This window comes from Gorilla gorilla, chromosome 2, assembly GCF_029281585.2.
Source record: "Gorilla gorilla gorilla isolate KB3781 chromosome 2, NHGRI_mGorGor1-v2.1_pri, whole genome shotgun sequence".
NCBI classification, from domain to species: Eukaryota; Metazoa; Chordata; class Mammalia; order Primates; family Hominidae; genus Gorilla; species Gorilla gorilla.
Window position 1 is genome coordinate 37,965,001 of NC_086017.1, and position 16,580 is coordinate 37,981,580.

General features: G+C 37.1%; 1 long non-coding RNA gene across 1 annotated transcript in view; it reads right to left on the reverse strand.

Moving 5' to 3' along the window:
- Positions 1-3,318: 3,318 nt before the first annotated feature.
- The window catches only part of LOC129532432 (uncharacterized), an 84,763-nt gene continuing 71,501 nt past the window's right edge, over positions 3,319-16,580 (reverse strand). Inside the window, exon 3 of the long non-coding RNA XR_008678173.2 lies at positions 3,319-3,385. This is a non-coding gene — a long non-coding RNA (uncharacterized lncRNA). The remainder of the gene's footprint in view (positions 3,386-16,580) is intronic.

The window sequence follows — 16,580 nt, forward strand, 5'->3', positions numbered from 1 at the left end:
GAAACGATTACCCCTGCATCCCTTAAATCTTTAAAGTTATTACTAATCTGTACTGTAGCCTTCCCGCTTCCAGGATGCAATATTGGTTTTGATTAACTATCTTGGTCATTGGGTGGGCAAATTTCAAGGCTTCTACTTGGCTTTCTCCACTATGATTGCTCTTACTCCATAGACCACAAAATCCCAATCTGGGGGTCACAGAATCTGACAATATGTCCAACTCAATGACAATTCAGGGGCAAGGGAAGCAGCTTCCAGGAGGTCTATAGACCCAGTGGATCCTGTAAGAAATATGGTGGCCAGGACTCCATTTATCACCTGCCTGCCATTTGTTCCTACTCTATCCAGGGGAACATGATGACACTTCATGTCTTTGGCCATCATTGTCAACTCAGACCCTATGTCCATACATCTTCAAAAAGTATGGAAATTATCCTACCTCAGTGAACAGCTGCCCAAGTAAGTGGCCATAAGTACCTTTTAAGGACTGAGGGAGTAATTATCATGTATACCTGCTATGGTATTATAGGATCTTCCCTGCTTTGGACCAGTTCACCTCTTTGGTCAATGGATTCTGAGTTTGAAACTGGAATGGGGATTGTGACTTTTCAATGGGGGTCTGCTCTCATTTTCCTGGTCAACAGCTCTTGATTTCTCCTGCTGGTACAAGCTGAGTAATACCTTTGTTGGATACCTCTTTTGTCCTTAGTACTCACACTATATTAGCTGTCTCAAAACTCTCTGCAAGTCAAGCTGTCATGGCTAGCACTTCAACTTTGCCAGTCATAATAATAATTGTGCCCCTGGCTTCTGGGGGTTGAGCATCACCACTGACCTCTGTTTTTTGTGTTCCATTATACCCATTGCTATTTGGGAGTCAAGCTCTGTAACAGCCTTTCTTATCATCAGTCCTGGCAATCCCTACAGCTGGGAAGAAAATGATGTTTTGACAGAGATGTGAGCTGCACATCTCTGTGTCTAAAACATAGGGTTTCATTTTAATCATACTAGATGATGTAATTATTAATTTAAGACATTTTGCTATCTAAAGTCACCATTGAACTTTCTATTACCTATGGAAAAACCTGAGTCCAGAATTTTTCCCAGAGTCAGGGAAAATTTCTCCCCAGTGAATATATTTCAAAGACTGGAAGAAAAAAAATAAGGATGCATTTTTATTGCCTCTCATGAGACATGCTTGTTTAAGGGTCTGTTTACCTATGGCAATATCGGACAAAACACCCTCTAAGGCTAAAACCATTACTAGAGATAAAGACAGACATTTTCTAATAATAAAACATACAATTCATGGGAATATTTCTTAAAGTCTAAACTTTTATGGACATAATAACACACCCTAAAATATATGAAGCAGGCCAGGCATGGTGGCTCATGCCAGTAATCTCAGCACTTTGGGAGGCTGCGGCGGGCAGATCACAGGATCAGGAGATCAAGACCATCCTGGCTAACACAGTGAAACCCCATCCCTACTAAAAATACAAAACATTAGCCGGGCGTGGTGGTGCATGCCTGTAGTCCCAGCTACTTGGGAGGCTGAGGCAGGATAATCACTTGAACCCAGGAGGTGGAGGTTGCAGTGAGCCGAGATCGCACCACTGCACTCCAGCCTGGGAGACAGCAAAACTCTGTCTCTCTCTCTCTCTCTCTTTCTCTTCATATATATGAAGCAAAAACTAAAAGAAGTAAAAATACGAATTTACAAATCCACAATCGTGGCATGATTTTACCATACTCACTGTAACAGTTAACAAAAAAATAGATCAATAAGCATATAGAAAACTTGAACATCATAATGACTGTCCTGACCTTATAAGCATATATAGAATCCCAAACCCAATGATTAAACAGTACACATCCTAGACAGAAAGTTTACGAAAATTCATCACTTGCTAGTCTACAAAACAAATCTCAAAATGTTTTGATACCAGGTATCATGCAGATTATGTTCTCTAACCACAATGCAAAAGAGATGATTTTTTTTAATCTAAAAAGCCAACATGTTTAGTAAATGAAAAAACACATTTCTAAATAAGTCAAAAATATATACTGGAAATTGTATGGGCCATTATAGACCATCCTAAACTAATGCCTTCATATTAAAAATGGTGAAACCAACACCCAGGGTAGTTAAATAAATTGCTCACACTCACATTGTAAGTTGGTAGCAAATAAGGAGACAGCAGTGTGTAGTTCAGAGCACAGGATTTAGGGCACAGGCCATGACTTCAGACTAGTTCCTAATCCTCCATTTACTAACACTGTACCCTGGGACAAGCGACAAACCTCTCTGAACCTGTGTTTTCAGTTAAGATAACAATATCTCCTTTGGAGGCTTGCTTTGAAAATAAATCGACACAATGAATGTAAAAGCCTAGAAGGCAATTGAGAAGGGGAACTGCCTTTAGCAGACCCCAGAAAGTGTGGGACAGTTGCCAGTGATCCCAACTGAGCTGGAGTTTAAAGGGCTAGGTCCAAATTAAAGGTGCAGTGGGGCAGAGAATGCAGTCAGCAGAAACCAAGAGCATCCCCTGGAATGAAGTGGACAAAGGCATGCATAGGCGAGGCAAGACAACGTAAGGTAGGTGGCCATACAGCTGGGAAGGTACAGGCCATGCATCTGGCATACCCATGGAAACCATAGGCAAAAGAGCAGCCACAAGTCTGAGGCCACAAACACCAGCCCTGCCTGAGAGCTCCAAGGATGTGGGGGTGATGTCAGTAGTTTCCATTTTGGCTCCCCAGGAAAGTTGGCCACAAGGCCTTCCTATGGAATTTCTAGGGAGAATTATTTCTAATTTTTAATATTTATGGAAATGCAACCTTCTAAAGAAATGTCTCTCACATAACATCAAGTATAGTGTATTCAGTGAATAAGTTTACTTATTTGTAAATTCAGTAAATATTTCTGGAGCCCCTTCTATGGGAGAGATATGATGTTAAGTACATAGGAACTCAATACCAGTTGCTTGATTAGCATTGCCCTCTAAGAATCTTTGCAGCCAATTGCACGAAAACAACATTAAGGTCTATATTTGTTGTTTATTGCCACAATAATACTGTGTAACAAGAAACTACCAAACCTCAGTGGCATACAACCATAGACGTACATTTTGTTCACAAATCTATGGGTTGGCTGGTGGTTTTGATGATTTGCTCTGGGATCAGCTGGTCTCAAATGAGCTAGCTCAAGCATCAGCAGTTAGCTGACAGATTGACAGGTCTAGGATGTCCTCAACGGGGGGACTCAGCTCTGTTCCGTGTGGTCTCCATCCTTTAGCAGGCTAGGCTAGGCTCATTCACATGGTGAAAGGTCCAAGAGACAGAGCGAAAGTACACAAGTCTCAGGCTCAGTGTTTGCAGTGTTCTGTTGACTAAAGCAAGTCACAATGTCAGCCCGGCTTCAAAGAGTCAAGGAGTGGGGAAATAGAATCTACTTCTTGAGAGGAGGTGCAAAGTCACATGGCAAACAGCAAGGACAGAGAGAGGGGTAGAGAATTTGGAAACATTTTTGCAATCAGTCTATCACAAGGGCTAAATTACTCCTTGGCAGAAGCTACAATGGTGATGAAATAGAAAGTAAAGTGGATGTATATCTCATAAGAAGAGTGAGTATTCCCTTAAAAAGCTGCATGTGTTCTCCACTTAAAGCAGGGGTCCCCAACCCCAGGGCTGCAGACTGGTACTAGTCCCTGGCCTGTTAGGAACCAGGCTGCATAGCAGGAAGGGAGCAGGGGTGAGTGAGCATTACCACCTGAGCTCCGCCTCCTGTCAGATCAGCAGTGGCATTAGATTCTCATAGGAGTACATACCCTATTGTGAACTGCACATGTGGAGGATCTAGGTTGAGTGCACCTTATGAGAATCTAATGCCTGATGGTCTGAGGTGGAGCAGTTTCATCCCCCAAACCATCCTTCCAATCCTACCTTCCCGTCTGTGGAAAAATTGTCTTCCAAGAAACCAGTTCCTGGTGCCAAAAATGGTGGGGAACCACTGCTTTAAAGGAATCCATACCTCCAAACAAAGGTCAGATACAAAGAACTAAGTTGATATATGAAATAATAATCAATGAAAGAAATATAAAAACAGTTGCTGAGGTTTCATGAGCTAGGACAAATCTAACTTTAGACTTGAAGATCTGAATCAAATTATTCTGTACAGAAAGATAACATTTCTAAAACCCAACTTGTTTGGGTTGGATACAGAGCAAAATATTGACAGACAAATTAATGAATGTGAATGGCAACATATTTTAGGTAAATACTCTCATTTAGACTGCATGGTTCTAACATTTAAATAGTAATAATCTTTTAAGGACTATGCCTTCTGATTCAGAAAATAAAGTCTCTGCTTTTTGATTGAATATCTAAATTATATAATGAGTCTGGAATATCACATCTTATGCAGTTTTTATGGATGCAAGTGCCTTTTTGTATTGTATGTTTGGTACAAAGATATAGCATTTATTACAGCATGGGAGAATAAAGGTAGAAATCCTTATAAGCATAAAACAGCATGAGAAATGTAATTTTCACTTCCAGCACACTGAAAGATACATTATAAACACTCTTGAAGATGCTGTCAACCACCTATCCAAGAACCAGGATTCCAGAGGGATCAATCTATACATTTTAAAAAGTAATTTTTAACTCATTAAATAGTACATTTAAAATTCCTGATAAGCAAGACTTTATATTTTGAGGAACAAATTAAAATATATTTATTATTTTTTAATTATAATTTCAACTTCTATTTTAGATTTGGGGGTACATGAGCAGGTTTGTTACATGGGTATATTGCATGATGCTGAGAACCTCTTTTTTTAGAGCAAACAACATGTCATGAAATTTTGCTTGGCTTCTTGCACATTTGTTCAAACTTTGCCCCACTCTCCACTTGTAAGAAATAAAAATTATGGAATAAACATTATCTAAAAAGAAATGCTTATACAACTCTTTTCAGGAACAACAGTAAACTGTATTACTGACAGAATCAGCAACTTAATTAAAAGTCTGTTAATGCTGGTGTTAATAAACCTGGCATATTTTCAGTTTAGATTGACACTACTCAAACTGATGCTTGGTAATATGTCACAAAATCTGGATGAGAATATTGGCTATATGAATTAAGCTTTGATTACTTGAAAAATTTTAGAGGCTATTACAGATGCTCCATAATCAAATTGTATTTTTTAATAAATATACTTAGGAAGCCAAAATGAAGTAATGGGCTGTGTACTGTTTACCTTCTGATTAGAGAAAAGTCACCAATACATAATTATTCACGACATTAAAGTTTTAAGTAAACAAACAAATTTATTTTTTTAAGGATGGATATGTGCACTGTTTGGATTTCAAAACTGAATAAGTGGTTTATTACTTTCATTCCTTTTGCAAGTACTTACTGAGCTCCTATTATGTGCCCGGAACTTTTGTAGAGGTCGGAGAAATTGTGGAATAGGAGACAAAGATGTCACGCTCATGTAATTTACATCCTAGAGATTTTATTATTAAATTTTAATGAGCCTTATTAAAGAATGACTAGAACACTGTAGTAACACGATGGCTTGTTGGAAAGCTATGATGATCTAAAATAAAAGTTTTGACAAAGGTTCAAGTATTTCTAAAGAGTTGTGGCAAATAAACCTGTATGTCAGTTAGCACCTCCTTGCCTCTAATGTCCTCAACCGCTAGCAATTCCTATGTTCCAGAAGTTCAAAGTACTATATAAAGTTTCTGAGTTGAGAGAGGGAAATGATGGCTTGTATTCTCAGAGCCAGCACAAGTTTCAGACCCCTGAATTCTAGACGTTTCTTCTTTTCTACTCATTTCACTATAGGAACTCAGTCCTGCCTTACTTTCCACAACGATGATGTGCATCATTTCCAAAAACTGCCTGTTTGCACTGCTCTCAAGGCATACTGTCCTGTTTTCTGTTTCTTAAAGGTGCCAAATGACTTCAACTTCAGGGGCCTTTCACTTGCTGTTCCCTCAGCCTGGGATGGGATCCTCCCAGATATCTGTTCAGGTTGCACCCTCACTGCATCTGGATTACCACTGAAATGCCACCTCCTCTGACCCCCCTACCTAAAGTAACACACATGCACCCTCCCACTCTCTACCTCAATACCCTGCTCTATTTCTCTTTATAATATTTGATAGTAGCTAACATGCTGTATATTTATTTATCTGCTTGCCCTCTCTTCCCAACTAGAATATAAGCTCCATGAGATCACAGACCTGGACATAGTCACTGCTGTAACCTCAAAGGCTAGAATATGCTGAGAACATAAAATTTGTTCAATTAATATTTGTCGAGTAAATGAATGAATACAAAAACAAATGAACATAAGTTTAACAGACTTTCTTGAAAAGTTCTGGGCTAAGATGAAAGAGGAGCTCAAACTACACTAAGGTAAATAAACTTAAAGGGAATTTTAAGCATCCACACTCTTAAAAATGTCCTATGGCCACTCACTTTCACTTTCCCTTTGAGATGCAAAACAACATACTCCTGCCTTGTTTTACAGCTGAGTTCCTCCCTTCCTTAGAAGTTCCAGCACCAGCTCACACTGAGACTCTCTAAGGGCTCACCTTCTTCACAGTCACTTCTTCATGTATTTTTCCAAAGACAGTTCATTCCTTTAGAGAAAATTACTAAGATCTACTATTTAAAAGTTAAAATCTTCTTCACCTCATTGCATGATTAATTAAAAGCAGTGCAAAATCTAATTTTTGAGTTAAACATTTTTCCAGATAGAAACCATTTGTCTGGTTAAGACATGTATGTCAAAGACTATCCTAATTCCATCAAGTGGGACTTTAAACCATATTTACAGCTTGAATTTTTCTGGGGGGAAAAACATATTTAGATGAGTCTAAGATAGTGGGAGCAGTGAATAAGACACCAGGGGATAGAACTGCTGAGTGAGAAGTAGCACAGGGAGTTTCCTTGTAATGATAAAAGAGCTCTGTGTCTTGATTGTGGCTGCATGAATCAATACACAGGATAAAATTACATAGAACCACACACGTGCATGCACACGCAGGGAAATGAGTTCATGTAAGAATTGGAAAAGTCTGAATACTACTCAGTTTTGTATTGTATTTTACCAATGTCAGTTTCCTGATTTTGATATTGTACTATAGTTATGCATGATACTGCTACTGGGAGAAGCTGGGTAATGAGTACCCACGGATCTCTGTATTATTTTTGCAGTTTCCTGTGAGTTGGTATTTGTTTCAAAATAAAAAGTATAAAACAAAACACAAAACCACAATTGAAGTATCTGTGAAAGAAGTTTCAAAAAATCTATTTCAGACCTAAATTGTGATTCCAAATATAAATATATGAACAGTCAAAAATTTTACAAATCTTTTGGAAAAACAGGGCACACAAGGCATGAATGAGAATGAATTGCATCTTTTCTTTTCTTACACAACTGTCCAAACTAAAGGCCTTCCTTCACTGAACCTGCGTTTGGTATCATCACATTTCAGGATGCAGAGAAAAGTGTTAGGCCTGGGAAGGGGTTATTCCCATCAATCTACAGGGGTTGGGAAGCCAATTTGTGGCTCTTAGTATCCTGCCTATTGGACATTGGTGTCTTCTATTCTTTGGGGCCAGAGCTGACAAATTTTAGAGGATCATTATATTCACGTGCTGATAATATATTAACCAGCTGTAGTGACAATTGCTGTGATGTAATATAATGTTCTTTGATTATTTTCAAAGCCAAAATTCCCTTTGCCTTATGTGTCTTTAGAAGGATTGGACTTCCCTTAAGAATGCATCTTTCCTGTATGTCAAGAAAGATCAATATTTTAAAGAAAAGTTCTTAACCATCTTACTAGGAGTATGATGACTACACTAGAATGAAGCCCTAATAAATATTTGATTGTATTGTTCAGTGAGATAGAATGCTTCATTTTGTTCATCCTAAATTTGGAATATGTTACCTGTAAACTATAAATGCATCTGGAAGAAGAGAAAGAAATAGATTAGGATGAGAATAAATTGGAAGAAAGGAGAAAAATCCAGACAGTGAAATCCAAATAAGGTCTATATTTTAGTTAACAGTTTATTCAAATATCAATTTCCTGGCTTACACAACATAATATAGTTATATGGCATCTTTGGGTGAAGCTGGGTGAAGGGTGTATGGAAATTATTTATGCAAATTCCTGTGAGTCTTAAACTATTTCAAAATAAAAAATGATTAAAAAAATTAGAAAGCAAAGAAGCTAAAAATACAGGGTAACTCCCAACACCCACAAATTAATTTACTGAAAAAAGCTTCATATACTGCCCTTAGCTACAGATGGCCAGTGACTCCAAAGCAGATTTTACAGTAATAACATCTATTATCTTTTACTGGCTTCTTATTATGAGCCAAACACTATGCTAAATGCTTTATACACATTTTATTTAATCTCCACAACAACCCACTCATAGGATCAGTTAATCTTCCAAAGAGCTATTATTCTCATCTTCACCATACCAACAAAGAAACCAAGATTTATACAGGTTAATTTTCCAAAGCCATGTAGCCAATAAGTGATGGGAGTAGGAATTGGAGCCAGTCTCTGTGACTTTGAACTTCATGTGCTTTGTGGCACAAGGGACTTAACTTCTTTCCTTCCTTTCTTTTACTAAGATTAATTTTGTATTATCTTTAATTGGCACATAATAACTATACACATTTATGGGATACAGTGTGACATTTCAATACCTGTATACAATGTGTAATGATCAAAATCAGGGTAATTAGTACATTACCTCAAACAATGATCACTTTTTGGAGTTGGGAACATTAAAAATCCTCTCTTCTAGCTATTTGAAAATATAAACTAAATAATAACTGTTAATGATAGTCACCCTACTGTGCTGTAGAAAAATTAGAACTTATTCCTCCTACCTAGATATAATGTTCTATCCATTAACCAGTCTCTCCCTGTCTCCCTCCCTGCATCCTTCCCTACATCTAGTAATTACTATTATATTCTCTATTTGTGTGCAATCAACTTATTCAGCTTCCACATAGGAGTGAGAAGATGTGGTATTTATCTTACCCATGCCTGGCTTATTTTACTTAACATAATGTCTTCCATGCTCATCCATGTTGCCACAAATAACAGGATTTCATTCTTTTTTTTTAGTGACCATACTTTCTTGATACCTACCCACTGGCTTAGATAAAGAAAGTAAAATTATTTTGTTTTCCTATGGAGAATATACAGATTTAATCAGACAGGCTCTAGCAAATCCTCATTTCCTTACATAGGCCCAGGGAGGGAGAAGGCAATGTCCCCTTTGAAGAAAGTGGTCACAGATGGTTCCTTCCTCATAGGTTTCTCTCCTTTGTGTCCTATGGACATAATACACTGCCCATAGCTCACAGGACCATGAATTCATAATGTAACATAGACTACCAACTCTGTTGTTGAGGCTGCTAAGTCTGAAGTTTGGTTGACTCTGATGCACATCAAATTGGGGTCCTGAGTTCAAAATAAGAAGAGCCCAGCTGCTTATGATATGGAATGGTGTGGGAACTCTGCCCAGCTGTAGTGCTCAGTATTAGGTGGTTATTAAGTAACTCAGTTATATCTTCCTTTGAGGAATTTTGAATACTAAACACACAAAGAGAAACAGACGCAGCAGAGCGAATCAGAAACGGGAAAAAGCAAGTCCTGAGAATAGCGTTGTCTTCAGGCAAAAGGTCAATGACCACAAGCTGCTGAGAGAATGGCTAGATTTTTAAAGATACCCCTGAGTCATAAATTGCAATTATTGATGCTCCAAGTTTCCAAAGGTCTGACTATGTCATTTTTTCTAGTTTTCCTTACTTTTTGTAAATCCTCACCTATTTTGGTTTTATAAATAGGAGTTTCTCTGCAATTGGAGAAACAGAGAGAGAAGTTCCTTGCAGTTAAGAAATAGAAATCAAAAGAACATACTTCTATATAAAATTCTTAAATATTTTTCACATTCAAAATAGTATTGTATCCAAGATTATAAAATCATACATTTGTTTTTACACAAAGCAAATGTTTTAACTTTTTTTGAAACTATTTCAAACATAAATTATAAGAATAGTACAAGAGACTTTACCTAGATTTACCCATTGTTAACATTTTGCCACACTTGCCTGATCATTCTTGCTTTAACTGTATATATGCATACTGATTTTTCTGAGCCATTTGAGAATAAATTGCCAATATCATTCCCTATTACCCCTTAATCATCATTATTTATTTCTTAACAGTATTATTTTCACTTAAGCACGATGTAGTTATTGTATTTTAAAAATTTAACGTTGATACAATATAGATATTAGATAATATAGATATTAGCTATTAGATAATATCTAATCTATAGTAAATATCTCAGTTTCACTAACTGTCCCAATATGTCTTTATAGGAAACTTTTCTGGTTCAATATCCAGTCTAAAACCACACACTGCGTTTAGTTATCCTATTTTTTAGGGCGCCTGTAATCTGTAACGGTTTCCCAGCCTTCCCTCTTCTTTCAGACATTGACATTTTTAAGATTACAGACAATTTCTTTCATAGTACACTCTCAACTTTTGGCTTGTCTGATGTTTTCTCATGATTAGACTCAAGTTTTTTTTGGCAGGAGCACTACATATGCAATTTCCTTCTTCGTGCATCACATAAGAGGCATATGAAGTAAGCTTGAAAATCACCACTGTTGCAACCTTCATGGTAATATTTGACCCAGACAAGAATTATCAGTGGATGCTAAGTTAGTGTGTAAAAATTTGATGAGAAACAGAATATTTACACAATCTCAAAGTATCTCCTTATAAATACTTACTAATCTTAAAAAAAGAAATAATAGTTTTGCAATGGAGAAAGATGGTAGATACCACCTTAGCAAAGTGATCAGAATCATATATTCTTAAAGATAATAACTAAGTACATAGAATATTCCTTGAATATGTTTCTCATTTTATTTTGTATCATCTACATGGAAAATTACATACAGAAATGAAAACTAACAAGAAGAGATAGTGACACAAAATACAGCAGCAAAGAAATAGCACCTTCCTTTCACATAAATCCTAAGTAAATGGATCTTATAAGGTGAGATATTTCTACATTAAGTTTCTAGACTAACTAGAAAATAAGTACCCAGAAGTCTGCCTGATAAATTTCAAAACCAGAAAGGGCATGCATCTGACTCCTATGTTCTTCATTTGTAATAACACTTGTAGCCCCAGGGATGGGAAGGGGGCTAAGATGTGATATTCAGAAACTATTGGGTTTCTGAGCAAAGGTACTATGTGGGCCTTAAAGAGAAAAAGGAAAACAAAGACAGCCAGAAGACCTGTAATTAATAGCTGTACCTGCAAAACCAAAAGACTTGAAAAGAGCATGGAAAGATCTGCTGGTCACATTTCCATTCCAAGCAGAAATAGCATACAGCACTGTTCAATAAATACTTACCGTCTTTTATGTGCCAAACAATGGGATACCCTTGGGAATCCAAACATTTAAAAAATATCAACCCTTTCCCCTAGATTTTACCCTTTAGGAGGGAGAGTGAATTGGAAGCATTTGGCTGGGGGAAAGCCAATATTATAGGCACTGTGATGAGAAAAGTCGAGAGTCCAAGACTATGAAGTATTCAAAATGCCTTCATAGAGCAGGTAATGGTTGATCTGGCCTATTGGGGAAATTGATAGCAGTTCAATGTGGCTAAAGAATTACTCTTCTCATGACACTTCTTGAGCAATTATTATGAGGCTTTGTCCTAATCAATCTGCACACGTTAATCCATGTAACTCATAGCAATTGAGGAGATAGATGCTATTATTATCTCTCCATTTTACAAATGAAAGTGCTAGAGGAGTGGGATGAAGTGTTGTGCTTAAAGTTTTAATCAGGAGTCAAATTATGGAAAGATACATGTCCTATACTAAAAGGTTTGAAGTTTATCCTACAGTCTGTAGGATAAAATGTATTGTAGATTTTTTAGAACAGAAGTGACATGTTTAGATTTGCGTTTTAGAAATTTATTCTGGCAGCTGTGTAAATGGTGAATTAGAGTTAGGCAAGACTGGGAAAAAAGGAGCCAACAAGAAAAGAGAGGAGACAATTACAATAGTCCTATAGAACAAGAAGAGGACATAAACTATGGCAGAAGAAGAGGGCTAGAGAGGATGGTTTGATAACAAAAGTTGTATCAGTGGGATTCATGATTGATAGGAATTCCAATAAAGGAATTTACAATTTTTCCCAGGATCTAGTTTAGTCTATTAAATGGTTTCTAGTGCAACTGATTGAGTCTAAGTTTATTGGTCCAGTGCCCACATATGGTCATTAGCTTGGATTAATCTCTCTGGTCACAGACCACACCACTTATCAGACTTCAATTATAAGGGGCACTGGGTGACACCGGATGTTTCTGGACAAATCACTGCCTCTGATAGGGAGGAACATCCAAAATACATATTAAAATGTAAGCAGGTCTGTCAGATCAGTAGAATCACCTTATTATATGGAGTGCAGTGCATGTCAGAAACTTCAGGGAAAGTGTTGAACACAACTTATTTCTGCATGTCTTGTGAGCCATGCACTCTCCAACCTTTTCCCAGAATATCATTTCAAAGATTTTTGTATAATGAAAATCCTTGGAAGATGGAGATCATATCTCCCTCCAGGGCAAAGGGTAGGTTTGCTTATAGCTTTGGAAGCCAATATCTTCCTCCAAAGTAAAGGGCTGATATGTTTATTGGCCAGCCAAAAATAAATTCAGGTTCCCTAAGCTCAGGGCTGCTCTCCTGTAACACAACCTACTGCATCCGTCTAGGCCCATATTGCCCTTGTGGGACTTAAGGACAAAGAGAACAGGCCAAATATGCAGATACTCGTGCTGCCTGCTGTGCCGTGCATAATAAAGTCCTCTGTCTCTGACCCAGAGAGTCTCATGTTTTCTACCAGCATCCATGAAATTGTGTCAGGCTATAACTTATGAGGTTTTAAGGAGGTTAACATCATGGACACTTTACAGTACTTGCTAGAAAGTTACTCAAGATTCCTAATTGTGGCACACTCAATGTGAAAGAGTGACCAAACTAAATAGTTATTGAGCTTAACAAATTGTACAGTCTTTTTTGTAAGCCTTTGCTGAAACCATATCCCCATACGAGCCCAGAATCTTGCCTAAGATGTAAATAAACTCACTTTCTTGGTGATTGATTTCAATTTTCGTAATTTTTTAATAGAAGTGATAATGATCAAGTTTGACCTGCCAAAAAACCCTCACAGAAAAACAGGAAATGATGGAAATTCTCAGATGTCTATTTCAGTATTCACTAGTGGAGACTGTTCTTCTTTTCTAAAGGAACAAATTCCCTGGGGGTCTGAAGATGACTTAGAAAGTGCACAAATAACTTACCTTGAGATTAAATGTACAATGGCTGTTATCTGAAATGAATTTCCTTTGAATTTCAGCTAATATACAGAGGTGCTAAGCAGGGAGGCTTGTTCTTAGACTTATTTAACCATATTATGGATGTGGCAGGATGGTGGCAACTGAGACTGGATCTTAAGAATGTTGGAAACATCAATGAGTTGATTCTGGAAAAACTGTCACTTAAAAGTTATAAAGCTCTTCTACCTTTTGTGAGGTAGAGACTAGAATTTATTTTTGAAGCTGTTTGACCTTTTGTTTGGGGAAAATGACACACATGTAGAGAAAGATTTATGAAATGCAAATATTTGAGAAGGGCAGTTCCAAAAGCCACACTGTTCTGAGAAATGATGTAAAACCTTATTTTTATAGGGATTACAATATATCTCTTAGATTATATTGTTAAAATAATTGGAAATGTTTGGTTTTTGGAGCAGGTTTAGGTTTACAGAAACAATAAGCAGAAAATACAGAGTTTCTGTATGTCCTCTCACCCCTCCACAGACAGTTTCCTCTATTGTTAACATCTTGCATTAGTATGGGACATTTGTGACAATTGACGAGCTAATATCGATACATTAACTAAAGTCTACAGTTTACATTAAGTTCATTCTTATTGTTGCACATTCTTTGGATTTTGGCAAATATACAATGGCATGCATCCACCATTACAGTATCATACAGAATAGACTTACTGCCCTAAAATTTCCCTGTGTTCCACCTATTCATCCCTCACTCCTCCCATCCCAGCTTCTGGCAACCACTGGCTTTTTTACTATCTCCATTGTTTTGCCTTTTCCAGAACGTCATATATTTGATATGATACAATAGATAGCCCTTTCAGATTGGCTTCTTTCACTTAGCATTATCCACTTAAATTTCCTCCATGTCTTTATGTGGTTCATAGCTTATTTATTTATTTATTTATTTATTTATTTATTTATTTATTGAGACAGAGTCTTGCTCTGTCACTCAGGCTGGAGTGCAGTGGCATGATCTTGGCTCATTGCAATTTCCGCCTCCCAGGTTCAAGTGATTCTCCTGCCTCAGCCTCCCGAGTAGCTGGGATCACAAGTGCCCGCCACCATGCCCAGCTAATTTTTGTACTTTTAGTAGAGACAGGGTTTCACCATGTTGGCCAGGCTCGAACCCCTGACCTCAGGTGATTCGCCCACCTCAGCCTCGCAAAGTGTTGGGATTACAGGCGTGAGCCACTGCATCTGGCCTATTTATTTATTTATTTATTTATTTATATTTCCTGAAGGACATCTTGATTGCTTCCAAATTTTGATGATTATGAATAAAGCTGCTATAAACATCCATATGAAGGGTTTTGTGTGGATGTAAATCTTCACTTCGTTTGGGTGAATACTAAGGAGTATGACTACTGGAGCCTATGCTTAATTTTGTAAGAAACTACCAAACTACTTTTAAAGTGACTATATATTTTGCATTCACAACAGGTAATTTTTTTTTTAAGGTATTGATTTAGACTGTCTTCTATCTGTATTTTCCTTAGGAGGTGTGTGTGTGTTTGTGTGTGTGTGTGTGTGTGTGTGTGTTTTCAAACAATTATTCCTAAAGGATTAGGACAAGAGATTCCAAGACAGCTAAAAGATATTGTAATAGGCAGAATAATGCCCTGCACAAAGTGGCTGTGCCAGAATCTGTGAATATGCTATGTTATGGTACATGTAAGGCAGAATCAAGATTGCAGTTGAAATTAAGGTTGATAATTAGATGACCTTAAAATAAAGAGATTATCCTAGATTGTTTGGGTGGGCCAAATGTAACCACAAGGGTCCTTTAAATGTGGAAGAGAGAGTGAGAGTTACAGTGATGCAGCGTGAGAAAACAGGGGGCTTTGAAGAGGGAAGTGAGCCACAAGCCGAGCAATACAGGCAGCTTCCAGAAGCTGAAAAGGCAAAGAAAGAGATTACCCTCTAGAACCCACCAACACCTGGTTTTTAGCTCAGAGAAATCCATTTTGGACTTCTGACCTCTGGAACTGAAAGATAATAAATTTGTGTTGTTTTAAGTGTAAATTTATAGTTTGTTACAGCAATTATAGAAAACTACTACAGATATGTAGCCTAATCTTCCTATCATCTCGAACTGGGGGAGAGATTTTGAAAAGGGTCTAGGTTGGACTGTTCATGACCCACATGTAATTCCAAGATTGAATGACTCAGAATTGAAAACATATGTCTACATAAAAACTTGTACACAAATGTTCATAGGAGCACTATTCCCAATAACTAAAAGGTAGAAATAACCCAAATGTTTATTAGCTGATGAGTGGATGAAAAAATGTGGTGTATCCATACAATTGAATATTATTCAGTCATAAAAAATAATGAAGTGCAGATACATGTTACAGCATGGATGAACCTTGAAGACATTGTGTGAACGAGCCTGGTTGAAAATGGTCACAAACAGTAGGATTTCACTTTTATGAAATGTTCAGAATAGGCAAATTCATAGAGACAGAAAGTGGTTGGAAGAAGCTGAAAGTAGGGAGTTATAAATGGGGAGTGACTGCTAATTGAGTATAGGGGGTTTTTTGGGGATGATTAAATGTTCTAAAATTAGATAATGGTAATGATTGCACAACTTTGTGAATATACTAAAAACTACTAAATTATATATGCTAAAAGGGTGAATTGTGTGATGTATGAATTATATCCCATTCTATCTCAATAAAGCCATTATTAATTTAGAAAACCCCCACATTTTAGGAAATGTATTAATGATCAGTTACTGAGTTCTGATGTGAGTTGGTAACAGGATTTTCTCTGGGAGAAATGAACAAAGGAATTTCTCACTTGTAATCATTTGGGAGGCAGGTCTTGGACTGTTGTGAAAGAAAAACTGTTTTCACTTTTCTGACCTTCAGGTTATTGGGAGCTTAGATTCTGGATGTGTCAGTCAATTTAAGTTAAGGTATATCACATAAATACCAAATAAAACAAAACAAAAACTAAATTAGAGACTCTTAATAGCACAAGTTTACTCCCTGCTCATCCTTTATGTCATCACAGGTCATCAGGGGACTCTATTCCTTGTCTTTTTCCCTAGAACTTGGATTGATGGTATAGCCATCATTCCAAAAATTGTTTAGCT